Source organism: Rutidosis leptorrhynchoides, chromosome 10 (assembly GCF_046630445.1).
Source record: "Rutidosis leptorrhynchoides isolate AG116_Rl617_1_P2 chromosome 10, CSIRO_AGI_Rlap_v1, whole genome shotgun sequence".
NCBI lineage: Eukaryota > Viridiplantae > Streptophyta > Magnoliopsida > Asterales > Asteraceae > Rutidosis > Rutidosis leptorrhynchoides.
The window spans coordinates 324323762-324331125 of record NC_092342.1 but is presented as its reverse complement, the minus strand read 5'-3'; positions in this window follow the sequence as shown (position 1 = coordinate 324331125).

Genomic DNA, 7364 nt, shown 5'->3' with positions numbered 1-7364 from the left:
ATGGTGTATCCTATCGTATACACACATAAAAGGCATAATAGTTGCATAAAAATAGCATCAGGAAGGCTGGAAACAACAGTTTTGTGGAGATTTTCCGTCCAGCGTTCTCCGCTGTACAGGCTGCTCCGTCATGCGTAAGCCCTGAAGGCCGCCTAGCGCATAAGCCCTGGCCGGAGAGCGTCGCATATAGCATAAATTTCGGAGCACATGTAACAGAACGTATCATCATTTGACACGTGTCCCCAAACAAATCTGGTAGATCTGACACTATAAATAGACCCCTTGGGTCGTCATTTTACACAAGTTCAGATATTCTAACAACTTTGAGAGCTGAGACTTCACTTCTCTTTCTCTCTCTACTTTCTCTCACTAGAAGTCATCCGGCTAGCACTCTTACGCTCTACGGACGACAGATTGATTAAGCCACCCCACAAGTTTCTATACTTGTGAACCGGGTCTGCAGGGATTATTTCCCGAGGGTAAAAATCAATCGGCAACACTCCGCCCTCCTAAAGCTAGATCACTTCTAGTCTCTTGTTGACATACTAAGCCTTACCTCATAAGGAAATAGGTGTTAACAGTGGTGGTGAACCAAGAGTAGAATGTCGAGACTTTGTCAACTCAAGAATACTTGCAGCTATAGGTAATTGTTTATCGTATACTTTTCCCTAAATGTAACATCCCGTTTTTTCCGTACGTATTGAAAGGTACATACTTAATCATCTGTACGTTTATAACTCGTTAGCTTATGTGTAAATGTATGAATATACGTATAGATACATATAAATGTATACTTGATAATGTGTGCATATGCAAGTCTATATGTGGGTTTTGTTAGCGTTAAGTCCTGTGAGACTATTGTTGAAGGCTAGGTGAAAATAGGAGGCTGGTTTGGAATGTACATGTTAAATTAAGTCGAAACTTGTTTAAGATGGTCGAACTGTTCAGATGCAGCCTTAGGCCGCGCCGCGACAAATGGGTCCGCGCCGCGGCATTGCAAGCAAACCAGGATCAGAAAGTGAGTTAAGGAGGGTTGATTTTCCCGTTGTATGTCGCGCCGCGACGAATTGAGCCGCGCCGCGGCAGTCCTGCTGGACAGAATCCGGACTTAGCTCTTTTTAAGGGATTTTAAGGGGCAAAATGGTAAATTGACATGTAGGTCTGATGGGAGCATTAAATCTCCACCACTTATCCATTTCATTTAATTTCTTTTCTCTTTTCTTTGCAATTTCTCTCCCAAAACTTAAAACCCAATTGAATTAAAGGTGAGATTTGAGAGTGAAGGATTGAGGGTTGATCTTTGGAGCAAGAATTAAAGTTGTTCCTCTTGTCTCTAGCTACCCGTTGATAGTCTCGGTAAGTTCTAACTCTAAGTTTTGAGTTTTAATTGGTTAATGGCTAGGGTTTTGGTTACTAGAGACTTGTATGACCCATTTGGGGTTAAAATGGGTGAACTTGGGTTATGTGGTGAAAGGAAATCTTAAATAGCTATAACCTAGGGTTTGGCCTTATGATTTAAGATTTGTAGGTATTGTGGTGTTGTTAAGCTTTAAAACACTTGTTTAATGTTGAAAGAGTGTTAAAATGGGTCAAAAGGGGTAATGTTGACCTAGTTTGGGTGAAATGGGTATGAATTACCCTAAGTTGCGATTAATTAATGTTAGTAGTTTGACGACCCGGAAATTTCCGAACAAATTTAAACTTTAATCTTTATACTATTCCGACACGATAAGCAAAGTTTGTTAAGTAAATCTCAAGAATTTTAAACTATGTTCATACATTCATTCAACCTCGACTAAGTTTCAACGATTCACGAACCATTAAACGAATATGATTATATATGAACATGTGTATATATATTATAATTTGAAACGTAAACAAAATATTAGATTACATGATTACATCTATTTCAAAATATTTATCGATGGACTTAGAAGATAAGATCAAATGATTGAATTATCAGATACATTGGGTTATGATTATGAGTCTCTGTTGAGAGGTCCACTTTGATTTAAGAAATCTATTTTCTTTTTAACGATATTCGGAATAAATGGTAAAGTGATCTTCGAGTAAGGACAAAGTGTCAAGTAGCGAGAGCTAGTCAGATTGGTGGAAAGTCCTGTTAAATTTCAATATATGCCTTACAATAATTGCCTCGTAACTTTTGATAAGATAAATTAATTAACCTTCATATTAGGTATTGTGAAAGTAAAATTAGGGAATATTGGTAAATTAGGAAATAGATATTAACAAGATAAATAAATCGACATTTTACATTAAGATGATTCCTTACGTTTGATTTTTCCTTTAGACTAAATCCTACGAGTCATTTTTAAACTAGAAGTTAAACCTTGAAACCTGATATAATTCATATGTGATTTTACGTTCATAAACGAAAACGACTTTTTGATATAATAGACATTTTAAGAACGTCTTATGACATAACAACTTCTACTAATATAATCTTTGAAATATAATGTTTTGAGAATATAAAGTAATTGGATTATTAAAATATCATTGTAAATGTTTTTATATAAATAAAGTATATCAATTTTAAACTTTAAAAATACAAAAGTTACGAAATAATATTTCTTATTATTTAGGCGATTTTAAGACATATAAATTTGAATATTATTAGTTTTGAAAAACTATATACTATATATTGTCCCAAATTTATATTTCGAAGTAAATAACTTAGTCATAAAAATGTCCCAATTTAAAATCATATAATTTAGTAAACAACGAGTCACTGATTTAGAGAAGCAAATGACCACGACACTCAAATTTTATAAGATACATTTTCATAAAGAAAATTCTTGATAAATAAGTCAAATTATTATTAAAGGTACACGTCGCATAACATAAAAGGCTAGTTTTCTAAACGTACGAAAGTGCGCTCGAAAAACCGAAAGTGGTACATGAGTCGTGAGATCACGACCGTGTCATTTTTGTAAAAATTATATTTTTATCATGAGCGTAAATATAATATAATATTTAATTAATTCTAAAGATTAAATATATTATATATTAATTAATATATAACTAAACGTTTTATGTGTAAAGGAAAGAAGAAAGAAGTGTCGGCATGAAACAGAAATGCATACCAGCTGTTAAAAGCGATCATGCGATCGCATAAGTTAACACCACAAACCCCATGCGATCGCATGGGGTGTGGTTGGCCAAAAGTTGAATCAAGCTCGCGATTTTTGGTTCCAGTTTAACAACCTACCTATCTCTCGATACACACACACATATATATTATTATTATTATTATTATTATTATTATTATTATTATTATTATTATTATTATTATTATTATTATTATTATTATTATTATTATTATTATTATTATTATTATTATATTATTATTATTATTATTAATATTACTATTATTAGTAGTAGAATTAATATTAGTATTATTATTTATACATAAAATACTACGACGAGGTTCTGCTCGTGTGCTTTTCAAACGAGTTTTTGCGAGTAGGATAGGGTTAAGGAAATTATGGGTTATAGCTATGGAGGTGATGGGTATGGTTCATGGGTATGTTCGTGAGGTCAATTTAGTGTTTGTCATCTCCGTTGCATCTACGTACTTTTCCTGCAATATTGAATCTTAATATTGATACGTGAGCACTCATAACTTAACTTTTAATATTAATAGTGTATCCCTGACTAGTGCTCGAGTATTTAGAATTATGCATGCTTGTACTTTTGATATTGCCATTAGATAGGATATGTTGGATCTTGAATTAGTTACGTATGCGGTTGAGGTAAGGTATAGGATATGCATGTCGTTGGAAAGCTAGAGAAAAATTAAGAACTTTTCCTTTAGATGTCGAATGGTTTCGATGAACGGATTAGAAGTTATAATCAATTGAATTTTTGATATTATTATTAAAAATGATTATTATTATCATCGTTATTATCGTCGTTATAGTTTTTATCAAATTATTATTATTATGATTATGATTATTATTATTATTATTATTATTATTATTATTATTATTATTATTATTATTATTATTATTATTATTATTATTATTATCATTATCATTGAAAATTGTTATTATTATTACTATCGTTATAATTAGTATTATTATTATTATCATTAAAATAGTTATTAGTATTATCATTAATATTAACATAATAATTATTATCATTAGTATTATTATAACTAAAAACTAATATTAGTAACACCTAAATTATTATGATTATTATCATTAACATGAACGTGATATAATAGACGATTTAAGAACTACTAACGAATAAATTAGGAAATAATGAGTATGAGTATCATGGCGAAGTTAAAATATCGTAAGATAGTGATTTAGATAAAATTATCGTTTTTCAATATTTTTATCATTACTATTATTATTAAAAGTATCGTTAATATTAAAAATATTATTTTAACAAAAATTATCCTTTTAATAAAAGTGTCATTGTTATTATAAAATATCATTATTATTATCATTCTAAATAAAATTGTTATTTTAAAATTAATATTAAAAAGTATCGTAAATATTAAAGTTATTATAATTAGGATTATCATTTTATCATATATCATTTTTAATAAATACAAATATTGATATTTTTATTAATAGAATAAAAATAGTTAATATTACAAAATAATACAACTTTTACTTGTTATTACTATCAATGTTATTTTATCAAATAAATATGTAATACAAATAATATAATTACTTTAATAAACCCTATTGTAATACTTTTATGATGTTAAATGAACTTTACAAAGTTATTACTTAAGATATATAAAAGTATATTTTTAAATAAAGTTTTATTTATCAATAAATGAATTATATTATTTACTCTAATAAATCTTTTAAAATATTTTAATATATAAAAACGACGATATATAATAATCATGTATAAATTTTTGGAAATCATTTTTAGTCAAATTGACTTTTGTTAACTTTTGCATATTAGACTCGAGCATTAGGATTGTGGTACACTATGACTTGACCTATTTTATTAGACGAATATTTACCAATACATAAATATATATAATTAATTTAGGTTCGTGAATCCGAGGCCAACCTTACACTTGTTCAATGATGTTATATGTATTTTTACTACAAAATACAGTATGGTGAGTTTCATTACTCCCTTTTTATATATATTTTTGGGACTGAGAATACATGCGCAACTTTTATAACTGTTTTACGAAATAAACACAAGTAATTGAAACTACATTATATGGTTGAATGATCGAAATCGAATATGCCCCTTTTTATTAAGTCTGGTAATCTAAGAATTAGGGAACAGACACCCTAATTGACGCGAACTCTAAAGATAGATCTATCGGGCCCAACAAGCCCCATCCAAAGTACCGGATGCTTTAGTACTTCGAAATTTATATCATGTCCGAAGGAGGATCCCGGAATGATGGGGATATTCTTATATGCATATTGTAAATGTCGGTTACCAGGTGTTCAATCCATATGAATGATATTTTTGTCTCTATGCATGGGACGTATGTTTATGAGAATTGGAAATATGAAATCTTGTGGTCTATTAAAATGATAAAAATGAATGATTATGATAAACTAATGAACTCACCAACCTTTTGGTTGACACTTTAAAGCATGTTTATTCTCAGGTTTGAAAGAAATCCTCCGTTGTGCATTAGCTCATTTTAAAGATATTATTTGGAGTCATTCATGATATATTTCAAAAGATGTTGCATTCGAGTTATTGAAGTTCAATAGAGATTATTATTAAGTAAATGACAGATTAGATCATTTATAGTTTGAATATTATAAACTGGTATGCACACTTGTCAACTTTCGATGTAAATGAGAGTTTGTCTTTTAAAACGAATGCAATATTTATAAAATGTATCATATAGAGGTCAATACCTCGCGATGTAATCAACTATTGTAATTCGTTTATAATCGATGTGGACTTTGTCCGGATGGATTAGGACGGGTTGTTAAACTTGGTATCAGAGCGGTGGTCTTAGCGAACCAGATCTGCATTAGTGTATCTTACTGATAAGTCGTTAGGATGCATTAACGAGTCTGGACTTCGACCGTGTCTGCATGTCAAAAGTTTTGCTTATCATTTTGTGTCGAAAATCATCTACTTGTCATCCGTAGGAAATTACCTGCTTATCATTCTTAAGTCTTGACACATCCTACTGCATTGATTGCATGAATAGTGTATAGACAAAATTAATATCTTATCGTATCTGCTAAATCATATCTTAAAGTATCTGTCACTGTAAACTTTGTCGGACATAGCCCGTAAATTTTTCCGTAATCCACGAAATCTTTTGCTTTATATATATAGATATTCTATGTAAATAGAATACTATCCGATAGCTGGAAATCATTCCAATCGCAAAATCCTTTATTCAATTGTACGAAATGGAATTCGTCATTAATTCAAGTTCCTCGGATTCCGAAATGGAATCCCACTCAAGCTCCGAAATTAGTGTGACCGGAATGGATCAACCAATCAGTCATCACCTATTCTGGACGAATTAGGGATGGGTTCGTAGCCTCCTCAATCATTGGAGATAAGAGGAAGACGATCCTTTCCATCCACCACATTGCCCTCTTGGCGATGAACCTGAAGCACTTACCGGCGAACCTATCCGAGAAACCATTTTCTCTCTCATTTCCAGAGTATCTCGTCACGATTATATACGACATCAAATTTTAGATTTTTATTTATCCGCTCGTCCGAACCGACAATCACCCCGGTGTAATAGAAGAAGTCAACGAGCTTCGCGCTCGGGTAGTGGCTTTGGAGAACATGGTGCGAAGGTTACAAACACCATCAGTAGCACCAGCAAAATAACCAGTACCGCCAGTAACCTCAACATCGCAAGCCTCAATACCCTAAGCACCAGCAGCATCACCGGCATCAACGGTATCACCATCATCAACACCAACAGTATCATTACCACCACCAACAATCACATCCGCATCACACGCCTCAACATCACAATCTGTACCTCGGATATCAACATCACACGCACCATAAATATCAAGGAATACCAACAACAACAAACGATGAAGTATTGATTCATAACTTCATCGGAGAAACATTTTACGGTGATTTTGTAATCTCTAAAGTTTTAGAGATTATCTATTTTAGCCTTAACCATAAATCAGATGAGTAGAATGGATAGAGATGATAGAGAGAAGAATCGAAACCCTGACAAGGATGGTGCGTAAGGTACAAGCTAGACTTGTTTCATCAACAGCATGAAAAGAACCCTTAGCCTCATCAACATAGTCAGTGTTGCCAACACCGTTAGAATCGTCAGCACCTCTAACATCACAAACTCCGCCAGTTCAAGGATCACCGTGGACATCATTACGAATCAACAACGA